Consider the following 23,966-nt stretch of genomic DNA (forward strand, 5'->3'; position numbering starts at 1 on the left):
ATAGAGTCTCCCTCTGTCACCCAGACTGGAGTGCAGTGGCGTGATCTTGGCTCAATGCAACCTTCGCCTCCTGGGTTCAAGCAATTCTCCTGCCTCAGCCTCCCAGAGTAGCTGGGACTGCTACGATGCCCAGGTAATTTTTTTGTGTGTTTTTAGTAGAGATGAGGTTTCATCATGTTGGCCAGGCTGGTCTTGAACTCTTGACCTCAGGTTACCAGCCCCCTTCGGCCTCCCAAAGTGCTGGGATTACAGGCGTGAGCCACCGTGCCCGGCCTTTCTGCTATTCTTAACATCCCTTTTGGAACATTAGTCTTAGGAAGCTGTGGAATTTACAGTTTGGGTTGCAAAGGATGTACTGTACAGTAAATTCCATATGAACAGAAAATCACTTTCTATTTTGTTTACTGATGCCTAGAATTGGATTTGATGCATAGTAGGTGCCCTATAATTATTTGTCAGATGAATAAAAAAGATGGCTCATGATAATAGCCAGGCCTTCATTGCAATGATTGCAGGTCAGAAACCTGTTAACATCTGTTAACAACTCTTGACTAAATATTCTAATTAGGACCTCTTGACTCACACAGAAGCAAAGTTCTCTATTAGCAACTATAGTTGTGGTCCAATAAAAGCATGTTTCAAAAGAAACACCCCCAGTAGATCTCAGGACTATTTGATGATAACAATTATGTAGAAAAACTAAGGGAAGCCCAGAGAGTTCATGATAACATTTCCATGTGGGACAATTTTGCAGTGGTCTTGCAGACACAAAATAGAATGGGGCCTGGCATACTTGTGTATACTTTGTGTACAATGATAACAATATTTATATATATTTATATATAAAATAACACCCAATGAGTTCTAATGACCATGTGTCCTAATGTTGGTTAGCCACTTACATTCTAAACTGAGCTATATATGAGATACAAGCTATAGATATGGTGATTCATTCTGCCAAAAAATAATTTTTATTGTATTGTTTTGATATTTCCTTAATTAAATATTAGTCTATTGATTTGTTTTATTTCCTCCCAGCACCCAGAAGTTCATATCCAGAAGGAATATTTTTATTCGTGCATCTTTAGCAACTGATTGAAAACAATTTTTCCAACTTCACTTTTGGGTGGATTAATATAGGATGTATATATCAATTTAAAGAACAGCTTAAACTTTACATTAAGTGGCATTTACACAACACAGAAAATATTGCAGTAGATAAAATGCCTTCAATGCAGTAGTTTTTAGTGGTGTATAAGGCCACCTAAAATCTTTAGTAGAAGTACAGAGATCTCCAGAAAAGAGATAACTGATACAGGATAAATTAGCATACCAGTCTATGCACAGATATTCCAGGCAGGATAGAGAGGATCATAGTCTTAGTGGCCAAAATATATGTGTTCTTTACTATTGTGGAGAATCAAAGCACAAGGTATTGCAGACTGTAACATTACATAGACAGCAAGGCAACCCAAGAAGGAAACTTGTTGAAAGCTAATATAATTGATAATCACTAAAGAATCAAATGTGACTATTAGAAAAGTATATGGCGAACAAACAGGGTCCTATCAGTACAACCACTCCAGGATGAGGAGGGATAAATATGGAAATGAATAAAGTCAAAGCACTGGGTGGAGGGTTCATGCATCTGAAAGCTAGATCTCAGAGAAAATGTGACATGAAAGCGAACAGATGGGGTAATCGAGGACCAAAAAAAAAAAAAAATGCTGCAGGGCTTTCTGTGATACAAATATCTTCTGTTTAGCTGAGCAGCACCTCATAAATTAGGGCATAACTTCATCTGTATAAAACGATATAAATCCTTGGAAGGGAGGCATGAGAATTATCTAGTAAATATGAAGATTTCCAAAAGAAGAAGTACTTATTTTGCAACAGGTGATATTAGGCAAGTTCTAGGTCATCAAATTGCCCTTTTAAAATATTTTCTTATTTTTTCTCTGTGTGTGAAACTTCTAAGGTTTGACTTAAATGGTACATTTGGTATTTTACCTTTACCTTACTGCTTGAAAAAAATGGGAGGACTCTTAAATTTCTTTTTTTTTATTATTATACTTTAGGTTTTAGGGTACATGTGCACAATGTGCAGGTTTGTTACATATGTTTCCATGTGCCATGTTGGTTTGCTGCACCCATTAACTCGTCATTTAGCATTAGGTATATCTCCTAATGCTGTCCCTCCCCCCTCCCCTCACCCCACAACAGTCCCTGGAGTGTGATGTTCCCCTTCCTGTGTCCATGAGTTCTCATTGTTCAATTCCCACCTATGAGTGAGAACATGTGGTGTTTGGTTTTTTGTCCTTGCGATAGTTTACTGAGAATGATGGTTTCCAGTTTCATCCATGTCCCTACACAGGACATGAACTCATCATTTTTTATGGCTGCGTAGTATTCCATGGTGTATATGTGCCACATTTTCTTAATCCAGTCTATTATTGTTGGACATTTGGATTGGTTCCAAGTCTTTGCTATTGTGAATAGTGCTGCAATAAACATACGTGTCCATGTGTCTTTATAGCAGCATGATTTATAGTCCTTTGGGTATATACCCAGTAATGGGATGGCTGGGTCAAATGGTATTTCTAGTTTTAGATCCCTGAGGAATCACCACAGTGATTTCCACAATGGTTGAACTAGTTTACAGTCCCACCAACAGTGTAAAAGTTTTCCTATTTCTCCACATCCTCTCCAGCACCTGTTGTCTCCTGACTTTTTGATGATGGCCATTCTAACTGGTGTGAGGTGGTATCTCACTGTGGTTTTGATTTGCATTTCTCTGATGGCCAGTGATGATGAGCATTTTTTCACGTGTTTTTTGGCTGCATAAATGTCTTCTTTTGAGAAGTGTCTGTTCATGTCCTTTGCCCACTTTTTGATGGGGTTGTTTGTTTTTTTCTTGTAAATTTGTTTGAGTTCATTGTAGATTCTGGATATTACCCCTTGGTCAGATGAGTAGGTTGTGAAAATTTTCTCCCATTTTGTAGGTTGCCTGTTCACTCTGATGGTAGTTTCTTTTGCTGTGCAGAAGCTCTTTAGTTTTATTAGATCCCATTTGTCAGTTTTGGCTTTTGTTGCCATTGCTTTTTGTGTTTTAGACATGAAGTCCTTGCCCATGCCTATGTCCTGAATGGTATTGCCTAGGCTTTCTTCTAGGGTTTTTATGGTTTTAGGTCTAACCTGTAAGTCTTTAATCCATCTTGAATTAATTTTTGTATAAAGTGTAAGGAAGGGATCCAGTTTCAGCTTTCTACATATGGCTAGCCAGTTTTCCCAGCACCATTTATTAAATAGGGAATCCTTTCCCCATTGCTTGTTTTTGTCAGGTTTGTCGAAGATCAGATAGTCGTAGATATGCGGCATTCTTTCTGAGGTCTCTGTTCTGTTCCATTGATCTATGTCTCTGTTGTGGTACCAGTACCATGCTGTTTTGGTTACTGTAGCCTTGTAGTATAGTTTGAAGTCAGGTAGTATGGTGGGAGGACTCTTAAATTTCAAGGTAATGTACTTCAGTCTAATTAATTAATTACTAATTATATCAGAAAACATTGGAGATCCAGAAACATTAAAGAATTTAATGTAAAAATAAATAAACACATATATAAATGAACATATAGCTGAATACATTTGTGGTTTTGGAATATAAAATTACTTCCTATACTGGGTTGAATAATTTGATATTATTTCTAAAAATTTATGTCTACCTGTACTTGTGAATGCGACGTCGTTTGGTCTCTGCAGATTACATCTGCAGAGATTAAGATGAGGTTATATTGGATAGATATGTGTCCTAAATCCAATATGACTGGTGTCCTTATAAGAAGAGGGAAATTTGGACACAGAGTCACAGATATACAGGGGAGAAGACCGTGTAAAAGCGGAGGCAGAAACTGGAGTGGTGCATTTACAAGCCAAGGAATGTCAAGGATGGGCGACAGCACAAAAAGCTAGGAGAGAAGCATGGAAAAGTTTCTCTCTTACAGCCCCCAGAAGGAACCAACCCTACTAAGATCTTGATTTTGAACTTCTAGCTTTAAGAAGCATGAGAGATAAATTTCTGTTATTTTAAGTCACCCAGTTTGTGGTAATATGTTATATCAGCCACAGAAAAATAATACATTTCCTAAATATTAAAAGAAAAAAAACCTGTACATACAGGTTAGTTATTTGATTTAATAACAAACTTAAATGTCTGTATGTAAAAAAAAAATAACCAAAATTAAATGACAACTGAGGGAAATATTTAAGACATTTATGCCAGACACAGGGTTAATATCCTTAGTATATAAAGAGTACATAAATAATAACCAAACACTAATTGGGAAGTTGTGCTAAAGATATGAATAGACAATTCATGAAAGAAGAAATAAAAATGTTTAATAAATATATAAAAATACATTCCATATTCTTAATAACTAAAAACAAAATGAAATAAACTGCTTTTATTTACCATATTTGCAAATAATAATAGCAAAACTGTGTATGACATTGCCTTAAGTACTTTTTATACTACTAACTTATTTAACACTTATAACAATCCTGTGAGGAAATAGGGTTATTGCTAGGTATTACTATCTTCGTTGTATAAATGAGGAACCTGAGGTGGTATATTAATATCATTAATATAAGGTAATATTATCTTCATGTAATAAATGAGGGAATGAGCCCATAAAATAACAAAGGTGTACTGAAATAGCCATTCATATACACTACAGATTGGAGGGTAATTGGGCAAAATGTCTCAGGAGTTTTAAACATCTCCTATCTTTTGACACAAGAAATTCTCTTTTAGGAATTTGTCCTATAAAAATAAAACTGGAAGGAAACAAAGTGTTAACAGGTGCTATCTCTGTGTAATTAAGATACAGTTTATGCTCTTCTTATATTCTTTATAAGAGTTTTTCCAATTTTTATGTTGCGTTTCCTAATTTTTAGAATTTCTAGCATGTAGTCTGTGAACAGTACTCCCTAGAGTTTGGCAGTGCACAGCTTGATGGCCCTAATAATTTTTTAAAAGCAGGTGAGAATTTCTGTATATAATTGACACTTTCTTCTGTTACTGAGAAATTAGACCTTGAGGATGGGAAGGTTGGTGGTGGTGGGAGGGGGACAGAAGGGCGGTAGAAAGCAGCAGGAGTCTTTACAGTATGAGCCTTTGTCTTTCCTTTAAAGGAGTCATAGTCATTTAAAAATTATTTGATATTATTTCTATTTATCCTAAGTAAGTATCTGGTAAACATTTTTTCTCACCAGTTTTTAGGTGGAAAAGATGAGGTCTACATTGTTTGGGTTACTTAGAATTCAAAAACTCAGCTTGGAGTCCAATTATGACCTGCTTCCAGCAAGAGTGTGTGCGCGGGTGGCATACCTCATCATATCTGTTTCCAACTTATTTCCTTATGTTCTCTTTGATTTCCCCCCAATTTACTTAAATGTATTTTATATTACCAAAATGTATGCATCTTTATAGACCTCCTTAAGTCTTTTCTATGAAATAAGGCAGAGTATAAATAAAAAGTTAGTTTTTTAAGAACTTGAATCCAATGCTCATTAGTAAAACTGGGGTGGCAGGGAGATAAACCATGTTTTTTTGTTTTGTTTTAGTTTTTTGTTTTTCTGCACACCTACATTTTTAAAACTGGGAATCAAATAAAATATAGACTAGTAAATGAGATATAATGAAAACTAGCATAAATGACTTCTAGATCAATGTGAAGTGAACATTTTTAGTAAGTGATCACCAAGTACCACTGAAAGGCAAATTGTGTCATATTTCGAGAGCCACTCTGTTGTAAGCCCTCTTAAAATCTGGGTCCCTCAGGTTGTTCTTTTCTTTTAACAGTTACACTTTGGAGACAGGTGATGGTGGGTTCAATCTCCATGGCTAAATGTTTGATTTATTATTGGTTTGGGAATATTTCGTGTATGAAGTCAAAAAGGAATAAATGAAACAATGACATTTGGAGAGCAGTAAAATCTGGGGGTAAGAGTTCAGAAGAAATTAAATATGCCCTAATAGCTACTAAAAACAAATAAAAATTAAAAAGCACAAATGCACTTAGAACTAAGTTCAAAAAGTAGAGTTTCACATGTCTAAGAGGAAATAAATCATTTTATTCACTATGGCCTCCATCGGGTGGCCCAGGGTATCATGTATAATTTTCTGCTTACCAGAAAGAAACATTAATACCTTGGCTAAAATCCAAAGGGATCCAAAAGAGGGAAACCAAGATGATAAAAGGATAAAAGAAATGAATCTACGAAGAAAGATTAGAGAAAATTAATGTGTGCAACGAAGAGCAAAAGAGGAGAGGGGATTGAGAATTTTTCTTAAATACTTGAGAAAAAGTACTACAAATGAAAAGTTGGAGACTCCCACAGGAATTAGGCAGAGTGGCCGCGAGCGGTGGCTCACGCCTGTAATCCCAGCTCTTTGGGAGGCAGAGGCAGGTGGATCACGAGGTCAGGAGATCTAGACCGTCCTGGCCAACGTGGTGAAACCCCATCTCTACTAAAATACAAAAAGTTAGTCGGGCGTGGTGGCACATGCCTGTAGTCCCAGCTACCCAGGAGGCTGAGGCAGGGGAATTGCTTGAACCCAGGAGGCGGAGGTTGCAGTGAGCCGAGATCGAGTCACTGCATTCCAATCTGGTGACAGATCAAGACTCAGTCTCAAAAAATAAAATATAAATAAATAAATTTTTTTTTTAAAAAAAGGAATTAGGCACAGTAAGCACCCTGCCTAGGGGCCAATATACTTTTAGAGGCACACGAAGTGCTAAGTTCTTTTAAAAATCAGAAGGAAAAGTGAATGTTACATAATAATGAATATATAAAAATGAATCAAGCCTGAATTATATTTATACCAACACATTTGCAAAACACAATTTTTAATTTTTTTGGAGGCAGAGGCCTACAAGAGTAAATGTGCCTAACGCCTATGGAAAAGGTGGCCCTAGAGCTAAACCTGCACATTTTTGAGAAATATTAGGTCAAAGTAATCTCCATAGAAGGTTGCCCAGTGCTAAGCACAGATGATTTTGGGAACTGACAGGGAGACACACCGGGTTGAGACTAGAAGGAAGAAGAGGCTCACCAAAAAAACCAGTAAGACCCTAACTACTCTGCATCTGTGAAAATCCAATGGCACTGTCTTGATGTCTTTCCATGTGTAAAACTCTCACATAATTAATGCTCACAGTAATGCCCTGAGGCAGGATTTGTTATTTCCTTTTTACAGATGAGACAGTTGGAACTTAGAAAGATTACATAACTCACCAATGTTACAGGTTAGAAATGGAGGTATAGTCAGACCTGGATCTATTACTATGAGCAGCCAGTCCTTTCTCTTGTCAAGTTAACATGCAACACAACACACAACTAGAAAATCAAATGGGCGTCATTTTCACTCACCCCACACCACCCTTACGCAACTCCTCATCACCTCACCAAGGCCCTTCTTAGGTTTCTAAGCCAATGCTCGTTTAGTTTTGCAAGTTCATTCTTAAACATACAGTGACATCTTTAATAACTACATTTACAAATCCAGATTTCTTTGATATTGTAAGAAAAGAGCATTTATCTTTGAATAGAAGCTCTTTCATTGGCTGAATCTGTTCTTTTAAATAATTTAGATCCCCTTAATATAAACTTATGAGATATAAAACTTTCTAAGGCTTTTTAATCTAAAAACTGGATTTACTCTTAGGGGGTGTAGTGGAGAAGTGATGATGAGTAATTAAAGGTCATTCTCAAACAAAAATATGTATTTAGAATCAGGTCTTCTAGATTGACCAAAACATATGTGGCAATGTATACTTTGATATTATAATTGCTTGGAGTTTATTTTAGGAGAGAATTCTCCAGAGAGTTGATGGATATCTTTGTGCATTATTCTATTCCTTGGCCTTTCTTACTGTGTAGTTAAAAGGATATTGGGATTGCTCAATCAGAAAAATGATAGTATTATTAAAATAAATGGAGAATTTTTTATTCTACAAAATTTCTCCTAGGGAGAACATCTTATATTTTTAGAAAAAGAAACCATTTGGACAGACGTCTTAGTATGGCAGATGAGATCCCTATGGGTTAATTAATCATCCTACAAAGCTTGTGGGACTTGTCCCTCTAGCCCTATGGCTGAGAGCCCTATATGCTAGGTTTGAGTATACCATGTTGGCATGGAAGATGGGCAGAGTTGAATGGCTCTGCACAAAAGATGGGGAGTGATTTGAAGTTTCCAGGAGAAGATCCAAAAGGAAAGAAGAGTAAAAACTAGCCAGAATGATCAGAAAGAGAGAAGAGTTGGGGGTGTCTGAGAAAGGAGCTTGGGAGTTATTTTATATATATATAATTTTTATATTGTTTTCTATGAAGTTTGCAAAGCAAATCTCCTTTCTCTCTCCTCATGGTCTTCGGTAAAGTCTATCTTAAATAATGCTTTTGAGAGGGAAGCTTCTTTTCAAGGAACTGCAAAAGGTGCTGAGGAAAACCCAGAGGCTGCAGACCTGGAGGCAGGAGCTGTAGGGCCAGGAGCAGAAATACCTTGGTCCCATTTAAATTTTACTCCAAAGGCAATACCACATGTTGGGAAAAGCGAAAGTGTCCACATCCTGGCCCAGCACTGAATATAGAAGGAAATTAATGTTTCTGACAGGGATATTATTTAAAAGGTCAGGGAACATTTTTCTCTAAAATTCTAAGAACAAAAAACTAAAATATACTAAAGAGATTCATTTTCCCTAGTGATTTTTAAATCAATATTATAATCATATAAAGCCTGTTGGTATGACTTTATTTTGATATATGTAAGGATTTTAATAATGTTATGATTCAAGTCAACATTGTAGATGAATACTGATTTTTGTCCAGTGATTTTTATTATTACTATAATAATAAAGATGAGACATATTATTTTATTATCCATCTTTTGGGAGGACAAGTACTCTCAACTAAACACTGATATGACTAGGACAGATGATATGATAATTCCCCTCCAAGTGACTTAGGTACAAATCTTTGGTGTGGTGCACAAATGTTTTCCACACTTGCTTCTATTATTTAGCAGTGTACTCTCCATATAAACTATTTCATAAGATTTAAGTTGTTTATTTAGTCCTTTATGTTTTCCTTTGGAACTCAGCAGATTACTCTGAATAGGTCTAAGCTGGCAAAGTAAACAATAGAGACATATAATCTTGGTAATACATGGGTCCAAAGCCTCTTTTTCCTCATATAGCTGGTCTTTATGAGAATTACTGTAGGTCTCCACTTTCTTTATTTTACAAAATAGCCAAGAAGATAGTTGAGTTTTAGCATATAATCCCTGGAGCTCTGTTTGCTTTCCTGAAATGACCTGAAACCACTGGGTTACATCTAATTAATATATTGTTGGCAGAACACACTAAACAGAAGTTGTCAAAACCAAGTGATTAGAGATTTAGACTCAGGGTTTAATTACATGTGCGACTTCCGAAGAGTTACTGCAAAGAATATAACTGCTTCAAGTCTGTGAGATCCAAGGTTATTTTTTTAAAGCCTCATTAGTAAATTTTTTTAAAATCATAGAGTATGCTGACAGCAAATATTTTCAAATGGAATTTCTTTTAATCTTGTTAAGTAGTAAATATTTGGTGTTTCATAAATTTGAAACCTCTTCCCATAAAAATGAAAGAGAGGTGTGAGATGAAACATTCTCTCGATAGTTTTGACCTAAAAGTTTTGATAAGAAAAAGTAAACTTTGGGGACTATATTATTCAAATTGACTGTCTACATTAATAAAGCTCACCGGGTAAGCTGGGCTTTTTCACTTATCCAATGTAAACACACTCATAGCCCAATATCTTTGCAAATTTCACACTATATTTGCCAACCATAAAATCTCTGCAAACATTGGACAGAATCACCTCTTGCTACCTGGTAACGATGTTTATAAATGTATTTATTCAGATAAGATGACAAAGTGCATTTCAAAAATATTTCTCAGAAGAGATTTTAGAAATGTTTTTTAGCAATCTGAAATCTTCATTCCCTGTTCTGCATAGATGCTGCCAATGGCTAGATATGCAAAAATGGGGAAGAGTCTGAGGTAGTTAGCCAAATAATTTTTTATTATCGTTATTTTGCAGAATGCTTTCATAAGATACATGAATGTAAGTGAGGCAAAGTGTGTGTGTGTTTTTTTTAATCATTAACTTTCGGAATACATGTATGACCATACTGTCAACGTGACCTGAGGACTCTGTAAGTTCCTTCCATTTATTTAGGGTTCATTTGAAGCAATTTTGTCCTCCACTCTGTGGTGCTAGCTCCGTCTAAATTTTTGTCTGCCTCAGCATTGGAGTTTATCTGGATTCTGTTCTAAGACAATCCCATGAGATTTTACCAGTGACTAAGGTTCAGTTCTTCCATTTGTCTTATCCTTGGCCTTTACCTACTTGGGGTTGGGAGCTGGGGGTCAATCCTATGTGATTTCTAAGAATTGTTCCTTGACTATGTCCTTGTGAGTGTTGCTCCAACCCAGGCCTCTTTCCCAAACAGAGTGGGTGCCTTCCTCTCCTTCCAACATCATGGCCACAAGACTCCAATAGCCTCTACCCTAGAGCTTGGCTCCCTTAAGGTGGTCACTGACTGAGTGCTTGGTTACTGAATGAGGCAGATCCAGTTTAACATTGTTCCACTGTGGCTAACTAAATGCTGCAGAATGCAATGCCTTCTTTTGAAATTGTTAACATCCTTCCCTAATTCAGAAATATGTAATTCAATTCTCTGTTTTTATTGGTGTTGAAACCAACAAACAGAAAACTCCTCGGGGATGTAATTCAAAGATTTATAATTTGTGAGAAGTAAATATTTGGCATCATGGATTTCTGAAGTATAAAAGAGAAGTGCTTGAAATAATGCAGAAGAAAATGAAGAAATCAGTTATAATTCCTCCTTGACTAATGAAGGGATTAATCTTCATACTTTTTCCGGAAACTGACATAAATTCTTCCTTCACTGAATGATTTGTTTTGGTCTAAAAAAAGATATTAATAAACAAAATTTGTATTTTTACAAAAGGGAAGCACAAATGGAAAAAGTTGTGGAAGTCAAAACTATTGCTTATGATACGTAACAAATATCAGCAACTTTTAGGAAATTTGTAATTTTCAATAAATAGCCATAGTAGATAGTTTTATAATTTTGTTAGTCTCTTTTATTAATGTTCATAGTTTGCAGCTAATTTGGTTATATATTCTTTAATCCATAACTCTAAATTTCATGTACATATACAAGAGTATCAAAAGTCAAAAAATCCACTTAGAAGTAATCAGGCAGTAACTCTACGTAATATAAAAGAATGATTTTGACAATCATTATAAGCTATATCTTCCTTGATTAGAACATATATGTTCACAGTAGACTACTCATGAAATTTATTGCAAAAAGATAATTCCATTGTATTAGAATAGAAATAGAAAGCAGGAAAATGGGGCTAAAAGTGCCTTTACCAGTCAATCAAAATAAGTGCCCAGAGACACTGCAGAATTTTTTCATGCATTTTTTTCTCAGTAAAGTATTCTGAAAATTATTTAAAACTTGAAAGTGTTTTCATTTTAAATGCCTTAATTTGTGAAAGAGGAATTATGTAAATTATTTTACAACATGAAGTATTGCATAATATGTTTCTTTGAAATAGAATCTTTTGGTTGGGAGAAATTGAAAAAAGCATCCAATTACCTATTTGATGCATCAATCCCAACTTTGCCTCTCCTGATCTTTCTGATTCCTTTCTTCTGAATATATTCCAGCTTGTTTTTATCTCAAAATATGGCACCCAGAACTTAATCCAATGCTCCAGGTGCAAATTGGCAAATGTAGAGAAGACATGGACTCATCTTCTTTCTATTTTATTTCCTCCCTTCTTTCCCATCTTCCTACCATTCTTCCTTTGGCAAATACTTACTGAGAGAGCCTCATCTATGTCCGGCACTGTATTAGAGGCTGGAGATAAAAACGAACAAAAGACAACATGTCCCTACTTCCTTAGAGCTTATTGTTTAGTGGAGGATACAGAGAGGTATCAAGTAATCACACAAATAGATGTAAAATTGCACCCGTGACAAGTCCTAATAAAAAGCATACAGTCTTATGAAAACCTGTTATAGGAAGATTCGAACTAATCAGAGATCAAAATGGCTTCTTTCTTGAGCAGAAGCTGAAGGAAAGGTAGACTTGATAGGTTAAGAAGAGAAAGAAGTGTGTCAGGACATGTGCAGTGGGAGTCACAGGAGAAAACCTGATGAAAGTTTGAGGGATGGAAGGAAGTCCAGTATGAATGGAGCAAAGAACTGTGGAGTCTGCAGGAGGTGAGGTGAGCCAGAGAGGTAGAAGGCGCCAGAATGTGCAGGATCATCAAAATCATGTTTTATCGTTAGCCTAACACAACAAATGGAAAAACTATTGAGGAACTTTAAATAGGAAAGAGACAAGTTTTTAATTTTTAAATATTACTATGAAGAGTGGATCAAGATTGAAGAGACACCAGAGCATATGCACATCGTTTAGTAAAAAGGCTATTGCAGGAGCCTGGGTAAGAGATAATGGCAGGATCGTTGGTGGAGCCAGCAGGGAGAGAATGCATTTGATAAATATTTAGGAGGGAAATTGATAAGACTTGGTAATGGATCAGCTAAGGTGGGAGAAGAGTGGACGGGGTGAGGAAAGATTGCTGGACTTTTGGTTTCTGTCTCATGTGACTGGATACGTGGTGTGCCATTCACTGAGGTGGGAAACATTGAAGAGGGCCAGATTTGGAAAGAAAAATTATGAGTGCAGGTTTGTATGAAGAGTCATTGAAAAGTCCATGAGAAAATATCAATTAGGAAGTTGGATTATGTGTGTGGAGTGCAGAAGAACATTTAAGGTAGTGAAATAAATTTCCGAGTCTTCTTCGGCATATAGATGGTAATCCAAATCATATGAAAAAAATGAAAAGAGGAAAGGCCAGAAGACTGAACCAAAAGAAACTCAACAATTAATAGCCCTTTGGAAGAGGATACAAAGAAAGGCAGAGAAAGGAGCAGCTAGCAGGATAGGAGGAAAACCTGGAGGATGTTGGGCCACAGAAGCAAAAGGAATTGAATGTTTCTATTAGGAAAGGAGGCTTGCAGTTAAATATTGCTGAGAAGTCAAGGATAGAAAGCATCTTTCTAGTTGATCCATGTAAATTTACTGCCAACTAAAATTCTTAAACATATTTCAGAAGTAAACAAACAACTTCAAGATCTTAATGGCTTGATAAAATCAAGACTTATTCTTGCTCACATCCCAGTCTGATGAGATTTAGGTTGCTCACTTCAAACAGGTGACTGAGGAATCACGCTGCTTTAAACTTGTGGCTTCACCATCTTCCCACTTCACAGTCTCCTGGCATCATCCTGCTGGCAGAAAGGAGGAAGAGAACATGGAGAAAGGCACACCTGATCTTTAACCACCTCATCTCAGAAGTGACACATGTCACTTCCACTCACATTCCACTGTCAGAACCAGTGAATGGCAAACTTAACTGCCAGAGAGCCTGGAAAATATAAAAGAACAAAGACATACCAGTGAGCATTTATAATCTCCATACATCCCTGCTCTGCCTTTGTGTAGTTGAAGTCTGGAGCCCAGGTAAAGGATCTGGAATATACAACCAATAGGTCTCTCAGTGTTAGATTCAGCTGATCCATTTCAGCCCACAAGACCTTTGCTCTGCTTGCTAGCTGAAGTGACAAGCAGATCAAGCGAAAATAGGCTTGGCTGAGTTCGAGATGTCATTCTCACCCGTGCTTACACACGGACCTACCTTTGTAGTCTGGCATAGTGAAGGGTTCTCCTAGCTTCAAGCCAATTATAATTCAAATAATCTAGCTCACTCTTTTTGCTTTTGTCATATATTTTTTGACTTCCTATAAATTTATTCCACACATACAGAATTTATGTCAGTCGAAATAAGAAGACTGCTCCACCTTTATCATTCTCATTATAAATTAATAATATTGGTAATCTGATCTAAACATTACTCTTGTCAGTAGGATTATACTTAGTCTGTCTTTGGGAGACCTGTACTTTCAGACGTGCCAGCCATCTGGTGTTTCTGGACATAAGAGCTGAGGATCAGGCCAAGGCCCCTCTAAGGGGCTGTTAAGTGTCCAGCTGACCTTCCCAAAGGCTATCCTTGTTCTTTAACTACAATGCTTTCCAACCTTTTTCTCTCTATCAGTCTACTTGACACTGTTGGCAAATGTTTTCTTGAAGTTTGGACATACCATGTCTACTAAATTCCTGTAATCTAAGAGTTTGTGACATATACATTTAGAGCAGCTAAATGCTTCCTTACAACCTTTTTATTCTTCTTTGGCCTCAACTGCCTTTTTCTAATCTGTCTACTCTTTGCTCACATTTCCCAAGAGCCTTGTGGTTAGGCGAGGCCAATTGACTATTTTCATCCAATGAAACATGAGTGGAAATGAAATGTGAGACTTCTGTGCTAAGGCATTTTTTAAGAGTTGATGTGCCACTTCCATGTCCTCTCTTCTGCCAAAAAAAAAAAAAAACCTGAGGTACAGACCCACCTTGGACATGTAATGTTATTGTGCCATTTTATTGCCACAGTTTAGCTAAGGCTATCCTGACTGGTAATACTGTTGCTTGGAAAGTTTCTCTTCCAAGGTAACAGTTTTCTCACACTACATAACATAAAAACCGGAAATAATCTACATTTGTTTTATGAACAATAGTATACAACGTGACAGTTTAGCCAAATGCAGATTCTGGAGTCAGAATGCTGGTACTTGAATCCTGGCAACACCATTTATTAGCTATGTGATGTTGGGCAAGTTAATGACCTTTCTAAAATTTGTAAAACAAGAATGAGAATAGCACCTTTCTCTTAAAGTAGTTGCGAGGATCAAATGAGTTTAAAACATTTAGAGTGAAGCCTGATACGTACAGTAAGCATTTGGTAAGTGTTTGCTATCATTACTGTGTGTAATAGGACCTTCACGAATATGGCTATGATTAAAGTGTGAAGCATTTTGATAATCTGATATAAGTGAGTGTTTTTGTTGCAAATAACATATATTTTAAAATTATGTTCATGAATGCTTAATTTTATTTACCCCAAAGAAAAATAGTAGACCTAATCATGAAGCAGGTTATAAATAATTTCAAAGATAGATTCCCTCTTCCAATATGGATAACGCACAGCTGTTCCACATCTGCCGTCCTGTTTGGAGGTATATATGTGTTCAGCGACTGCATGCAATAAGCAGTTTTCAGTTTTTTCTCTGATCCTTATCTTTGCTAGATAATATTATATGCAGAGTCTATTGAGCTTGTGCATACATTTCAAACATGCACGATTCCACTGTGACTTTAAAAGTTGACTTGATTTATAATTTAATTTCTGTTTTTTTCAAGGGATGCACAGCTAGTAACCAGCGTCTTTTCAGTAAGATTTTAATGTTCAATTTTATATTTCCTTTATGAAATGATTAATGAGAAAATGTATAAAAGTTGGGATTTAATCATCATGAATATGAATATGTGAATGCTTTTGCCTCTGGGGGTGGAGTATGGTGGCCATGACTTCTGTGAAGGCTTCCATTCTAAGAATGGAGAAGCATTATTAAAAAATATAAATGTGCAGTTTTTTTTTCCCTATGGAATAGGGCTAAGACTTCATGTAATTTAGTTCTCTGAATAGCCAGAAATGGTCTCTGCCAGTTTTTACCATCCAACACTACAAGGCTATTTTTCATAAACATTCAGCAACAGTTTTCCCAGATGGGATCACACAGCTCTCACTCTGTCCTCTCCACACATGGCAAAGAGCTCCATGAAGAATCGACCTTCACATCCAGTGTGAAAAGCAGGTGGGGCATGAATGTGCAAAACCTCTCCCATAGGCCTAGTGACCAGGATAGTATGTCCTGCAAATGGAAAGCAGTGGCAGGAAAGGGAAAAAGACAATTCGGATAACAATGATGAGCAGCAGAATTTCTGGTTGGTTTTCTCCCAAGATTAGTATTCAGAAACTACCTCATTTCTACATGTCTATTGTGCTTGGAAATGTGAGGATAATACTAGCCAGCTGCCGCCTACAAATCTTGGCTCTTGGATGTCAAAAACCTCTCCAACTTCACTTTTGCAAACTCACCAACTTACCATAAAAAAATAATTTTTGCCCTCACTATGTTTTCATGTTCAAAAGATTCCCAAAAGTGGATCTACAAAATTATATGCATTTTAAAAATTCATCCTTTTTGCTTTTGCTTTCCTTTTTGTAAAGTGTTGAGCTCATTTTAACAAGTATTTTCTGATATGTAGTTTTGGCTCATTCCAAGCCCTGAAAACTAAAAAATAGTTACTCAAGCCTAGGTTATACTAAACAAATTTTTCTATAAAATTGTCTATCATGAGATTAAACTATTTTGCAAAATTAAGTAATCAAAGATGAGAATCTACAACATACATTTATTTATGTGCCTGATTCTTTTATATCTCTGATCGGACTCAAGGATATATTTTGACAGAGTTCGTTCTCCCTAGAGAGATCTGTACACCAGAATTATCCATATGCTTAAACGTGTGTGTTGGGAGCTGGGGAAAAACAAGATACATTCATTTAGTACCTTCTGTGTATAGTCACTATGGTTGAACTATGTAATCTTATTTAATACCCTCAACTAATTACCAAAATAGCTATAAGTATTCTCCTCTTACACATGAGGAAATTGACACTTAGAAAGCTGAAGTAACTTCCTGAAGTTTGTGTTCAGTTTGGTGTGAATAAAAGCCTAAAAACTTTTTTACTGCTCCACAACCTAAGCCTTTTACCATTTCATTTTATTCTCCCTTTCAGACACTGCAGCTACATGAAGTTACCAGAATATTTATAATACAAGTATAGTACAATAATCTAACTACTTTATTTGGGGTAGAGAGTACTAAAAAAGTGCAATGGGTTCTTGGGGCATAGGGAGGAATGCCTAAACTCTGCATGAGAGTTTTCCAATCTGAGATGCGATAGTCTGGGAAACAAATTCTACAGTGAGATAGCCTTTGGGCAACACCCTACTCTGCCACTTCTCAGCTTGCAAATTTAGGCAAAGTACTTTATCAATTTAACTTTCAGTTATATCAGTGTAATAAGCACAATAAAACAAAGTTAAATGAAGTAACAAGGGTTCATATTCAAAACGTATGAAGACTGGTGCAGAACAAGGCACCCAATGATCAGAACCAGCCAAAATCACCAGCATAGCCCTATATATGTGTAGGAACTACTTTACTCACTGCCCACACGCCCCCTCCTACTGCTGATAGCAGTGTGTAAAGTCAGAGGTGCAGCTGATACTGGGACAGATTACTTTCTAGGAATGCAGTGATTGCATCCTAAAGCATTTGAGAGGAGACATAGTTGAAAGATATGTTAATCTACTTTGACACTATCAATTTCCAAATGGTAAGTTTAACATAGTCATAAAGTGAATGCCTTCACATTTTCTGGTATAACCTAGGTAAGACTTGCATTTGGGGTGACTCTTGTTCAGTTAGACACAGGATGAAGAATCTTCACAGGGCCAAGTGAGATCCAGTGATTTGTCAATGAAGATTTAATTATGGTAGAGAAAAGGAACTTACGTATTTGTGTATTGCCCAAGCAGTATAAAATACTTCATTCTTACTCTGACTGAGTGAGAGTCACCCAAAATAAGCATGTGAGCCTCATTCTTATAACCCAATCTCACATGTTTTGTGAAAGAATTCTGTCAGCCAGTGGGAGGGCTCAGTTTATCAGGGTGGACCACTGGAACCAGGCTGGCTACCAGGCCTTGGGATGACTGATATGAGTTTCAGAGCTTCCCAAGGCATCTGGTCAATACCACACAAGGGGTAGAGGTCAGAGAGTACCCTAAAGAAAAGAAACAAGAACCAGGGCCTATATGGTTCTAATTAGGGCTTGGAGTACTCTGTCTGGGTGGCATTGCCAGCCCTGGTTAATCCCAAGCCCCACAGAAGGCCTAATAACTATATTAGCCTTAGCCAGGTATGGTGGCACTTGCCTGTAGTCCCAGCTACTCAGGAGGCTGTGGCAGGAGAATCGCTTGAACCTGGGAGGCAGAGGTTGCAGTGAGCCAAGATCATGCCACTGCACTCCAGCCTGGGAGACAGAGCAAGACTCCATCTCAAGAAAAAAAAAAAGAAAAGAAAAGAAATTATGTTAGCCAGGTTTTCTAGAGAAATAGAACCAATAGGATAGATAGATAGATAAAAAGATAGATAGATGATAGATAGATAGAATAAGATAATATACTATGGCAATTGGCTCACCTGATTATTGAGGCCAAGAAGTTCCATGATGTGCCATCTGCAAGCCAAAGAACCAGGAAAGCATGATTTTGCCTTTGTTCAAGGGCCTGATAACCAGAGGAACCAATGGTATAACTCTCAGTTTGAAGTTAAAGGCCTGAGAACTGGGGGAGTGCTGATGTCCAAAAGCAGTAGAAGACGGATATCTCAGCTCCAGAAGAGAGAATTAATTTGCTATTCCTCAACCATTTTGTTCTACCTGGGCCCTCAATGGATTGGATGGTGCCTGCCCACATTGGTGAGGGTGGATTTTCTTTACTCAGTCTGCTGATTCAAATGCTAATGTCTTCCAGAAACACCCTCATAGACATACCCAGAAATCATGTTTTATTGGGCATCCCTTAACCCAGTCAAGTTGACACATAAAAAGTAACCACCACAGAAATGGTTAAAGTAGGCATTCCCAAAGTGCAAGACCCCTTGAGCTTGGGGCTTTGTGTAAGAGCCTCATGTGCCTGGATCTAAGAGCACATATAAATGGTGTGCCCTAAAAATTAACAACAAAAAAAAACCCAGTATACTTATTGCAGCACTATCATAATAACTAAGATATGGAATCAGCCTAAGTGTCAATCACTAAATGATTGGATAAAGAAAATGTAGTATATATACACAATGGAATACTATTTAGCCATAAAAAAGAACTATGTCATGTCTTTTGCAGCAATGTGGCTGAAACTGGAGGCCATTATCTTAAGTGAAACAATTCAGAAACAGAAAGCCAAATACTACATATTCTCACTTATAAGTGGGAGCGAAATAAGGTGTACACGTAGACATAGAGTGTGGAATAATAGACATTGGAGAACTATAAGGGTGGAAGAGAGGTTAGTGATGAGTCATTACTTAATGGATACAGTGTATGTTATTTGGGTGATGGATACACTAAAAGCCAAGACTTCACCAATATATGTGTGTAACAATTGCATTCGTATCCCTTAAATTTATACAAAACAACAAAAAAGTAAGAAGCGCTTTTGGCTATTATTATCATCACCATCATGATCCTACCAATACTGTGTTTTCCATTGGAAATGTGTTTCAACAATAAAAGAAGTGAGGTGCTAAAACAAAACGTATTAAAAAACAGTTCAGAGTTTGAATTAAAGATGATGGGTTGAACCTATTCATTTGTCTCCATTCCTTCTCACTAAAACAAATGCAAGGGGATTTTTAAAAAATCATAACTCAACAGGACTAATAGAACTGGTGAGGAGCCAACAAAAACAAAATATTGGAAGCTATAACACAGATGGATGAATGGTTAATCACTTAGGAGACTTTAAAAAAAAATGGAATCCCAAGTCAAGGAGCGGGAAACTCTGAGAAGCAATCCAATTTCTACTGTCCTTAGGAATTAGGAACAACTACTTCTGGAACTAGGATGGACTGAAAACACAAGGACTGGTTGAATGTTAGACTCCCAGACCTCCTCCTGACTCCAGAAACATCACTGTTCAACATTTCAATCAACTTGCTCTCCACTCCCAACAGAAAACTGAGTTATTTCTGGAGAGCTGGTCTTTGGACTAGAGAACACGTGGTATCATGAAGTAAAAGTACACAACTAAACAATGAAACACAGTTCCCACTACTAGCACTACCACTAACTCAGCTTTTGTGTCCCATTTAATTCTCAGAATTCTGGCATCCAGACTTGTAGCTTTCCAGGCAGGGTTTTGGAAGAATATTTTCTGGGGGATGTAACCAGATTGAGAGAAATCCCCTAAACGCATGACTGGCAGAGTTTTCTAGGTGTCTCCCAATATCTATTTTTCCCTTCTTCCATAATATAATTTTTTATTAAGCATATGGCTATATGCAGATTGTAAAAAAAATGGACACATTTCCCAACCTCCCTTGCCACGAGATGTGGCCAATATTTCTAGCCAATGGGATGTAAGCAAATGCTGTATGTATAACTTCAAAAGGTGGGATATATATCCTTCCTTCCTTCTTCTTATTAGCTAGAATGTAGACATGGTGCCAAGGCTTCTTGGAACACAGAATGCACAGAAACATCCTAGAGACTGTGGAGCAGCAAGACAGAAGATGTCTGAATCCTGGACACTCTATAGCACTCTACTAGCCCAGATTTACATTGAATGGAAGTAAGTGTCTTTCTTGTTTAAGCTTCTCTTCTTTCATTTCTCTGTTACCCAAAACTGAACACACATTTTAACCAGTACAGTAATGTAAGATGTTTCCCACATGAAACAGCATAGCCTAATAACCATACAAAGAGGCATATAGTTGAAGAACTCTGGCCAAGCACATGGAATTAACAAACAGCTTTCCAGCGCCTCACTCTTAAAGTTAAGTCAACCAAGAATTACCAAAAATCTGAGGGATTCTTGAACTATCTTAAGGACAGAGACCAAACAACTGTAATGATAACAACAGAAAAGAGTATCTTTTATAAAAAAGATAACAGCAAGAAAGCAACTTGGAGAAAATAGAAACTATGCAAGAAAAAAAATCCAAGAATTATTAAATCTTTAAATAAATAAGATAAAATATGGGGTCTGTTAAACAAGATAAAGACACCATAAAAATGGAACTGAGATAATTATTGGTTTTAAAAAGCTATATAAGTTTTTGTGGAGGAGGGTTGTTCAATTTTTTCCTTTTTTAAAAAACAAAAACAAACAAAAAACAATTTTAGTCCGGGCATGGTGGATCACGCCTGTAATCCCAGCACTTTGGGAGGCCGAGGCGGGTGGACCACAAGGTCAGGAGTTCGAGACCAGCCTGGCCAACATGGTGAAACCCCGTCTATACTAAAAATACAAAAATTAGCTGGGCATGGTGGCGGGTACGTGTCATCCCAGCTACTCAGAAGGTTGAGGTAGGAGAATTGCTTGAACCTGGCAGGTGGAGATTGCAGTGAGCTGACATCGCACCATTGCACTCCAGCCTAAACAACAAGAGCAAAACTCCATCTCAAAAAAAATATATATATACATATAAATTTTGTGAGTTGTTAAAGGTTAAAAATATGCTTACAGAAATGAAAAATTTAGTGAGGATTAGAGAATAAAATTGAAAAATATCTTCCAGAAAGTAGAGAAAAACACAAAGAAATGATAAATAAGAGAAAAATATTTTTAAAAATAATTAATTCAAGAATTCCAACATCCAAATAATAGGGATTATAAAAACAGAGAACAGACAAAACTAAGGGTGGAAAGTCTTCAAATAAATAATTTCTTAAAATTTCCCAGAATTGAAGTATGTAAGTTGCCGATTCAAGCCCATTTTGTACTCAATTCAATAAATCAAAATAGACTCATATCAATCCATATCACTGAGAAATTTCAGAACACTAGAGAAGAAAATAGACCCTAAGAATGTACAGCGAGGGGAAAAAAAGATAACACAAAGTTCAGGAGTCAGAAATTCACCAGACTTCTCAACAATAGCAATGAACACTTGAAGTAATGAAGTCCTATCTCCAAAATTCTGATGCAAAATTATTTCCAATATAAAATTCTACACAAAGTAAAATGATTTATCCCGTGTGAGAGTAGAATAAAAATGTTTTGTGTCATTTACTAACTAAAAATTTAATTGCCCACGTGCTCAGGAAGTTAACAAAAGGTGTCTTTTACCCGGGAAAATACACCAAGAAAGAGAAAGACCTAGATCCAGAAAAAGAGAGAGTCAACTCAAAAGATGTGAAAATAAACCTGAGGGTCGTGGTTGTCTTAGGTCAAGTATCCTAGAAGCAGAGACTGAATTAGGAATTCATGTGCTTGTTATTTACAGAGGGATCACTTTCAGCAGAGAGAGAGAGAGAGAGACAGTGGGGAGCAGAATAGGAAAGGGGAAGGAAGCAAGCAAAGATGTCGACTCAGCTGGAGGATATCTCAGCCTGGTCCCACAGGTAGCTTTGGGGCATAAATTGCACCACAGAGATGGTACCACCTAGAGGCAAGGAGAGCCAACTTTTGTATTTTTGTGTCAATCCACCATTGACTGTGGAGAGGTCCCAGTGGGAAAGGTGTAACCTTCTGGTTGAGGTTACTCTCACTGGGCTGAAAGTCATTCCTGAAGAAGAGGGCATCTTTGAGGCATTAAGCGTTCACATCAGTGGGAGGGCATGTGCCCCAACCCTATAAGGGGATCTGGGTAGGGTACCAAGAGAGGCCACTTCAATAGTGAGAAACCAGAGTACAAGTGTGCAACAGGCATTGAGGGCAAGATATTCAGACAGAGCAGGTCTGAAGACTCTGGGAAAGGTATTTCAGGAAAATAAAACTGCAGGAATGCTTAATGTGTTTGAACATATTAAGAAGAGATCCATATGATTGAGAGAGAGTTTGTGTATAAATTAGTGACAGGTACATAGAGAACTTTGCAAACATAAAACAATAAAATAATTCCAGGGAAAATAAAAAGTTGTACTGAAAGAGAAATTAATCAAAGGATACTATATGGTTCAACCATGAATAGCATTTCAAGTGGTCATGACATTGAGCAACTGAATACTAACCTAATCAAACGTATTAAAAAAAAAAAAAACTCTACTAGGAGGATAGGGCATTGGAAGTGGGGGCAGTAGAGTGAAAGAGTCCTGTAGGATTGTCCACTAGTGAGCCAGCACTTCTCTTCTCTGGTTACCTGGCAACAAGCCAATGGGACCAGTGCTCCTCTCCCCACAGGGTCTATCAGAACTGGTTTGCCACTCCCCTAGGCAGCTGGTATCAAGCTGCAAGGTGTTGGTCTCCACTGGCAACACCACTTTTATGTATGTAAAAGCCCTATTGTCACATTGCCTGCCTTCCCCAACCCCATATGCAAAGAAAGCAACAGAGGCTACAGAGGCATTCCTCTCCTAGAGTACAAACCTGGCCCAAGTACACCTCTCTATGTGATGCCAAGGGTCTGCTGGCTGGGGTCTCCATGTATTCTGCCCGTTCTTTTGCCTGTGAGTTCCAGCCTGCACTGATTGATGCTTGTGACACTGCCTGAACCCTTCTCCAAATACTTTCATTGTCGGAAGTCAATATGTAGTGCCTAAAACAAAAAAAGTGGGAGTGTAAGCAACTGTTTACGGCTATTTAGAGGCATTGAAATAAATGACAACAGAATCAATCAGTGCCTTGGGGAAGAAGGAAATGAGAAGCTGGGGTGAAGGATTGCTATTTTTCATAACATATATTGTAGAACTATTGTACATACAAAACCTTCATAAAGATAAAAACATGTTTTCAAAAAGGTTAAGCAAGTTGCTTTACCATTGTACTTCTCAAATATTTAGTTAAGTAGAAAAATTCTAATGGTGGAATAGTGTAATCAGCATTCCCCAATCTTATTTGATTCTAGAATCTTTAAAAAATTTATTTCTTAAAACAATTACTTATTAATATCCACAAAGGCAGGAATGTTACCATTTGGCAAATTATCCCTGTACAGTAAAGTACACAACTTTATAGAAAGCAGAAAATACCAAGGTCTATGGGAAAGACATCATCTAGCACTTGCTGTGTGCCCACCTGCTCTTGTCCTGGGCATTGTGCTAGAGGTCATAGTGTGTGCTTGCTCA

The sequence above is a fragment of the Nomascus leucogenys genome, chromosome 3 (assembly GCF_006542625.1).
Source record: "Nomascus leucogenys isolate Asia chromosome 3, Asia_NLE_v1, whole genome shotgun sequence".
Classification (NCBI taxonomy): Eukaryota; Metazoa; Chordata; class Mammalia; order Primates; family Hylobatidae; genus Nomascus; species Nomascus leucogenys.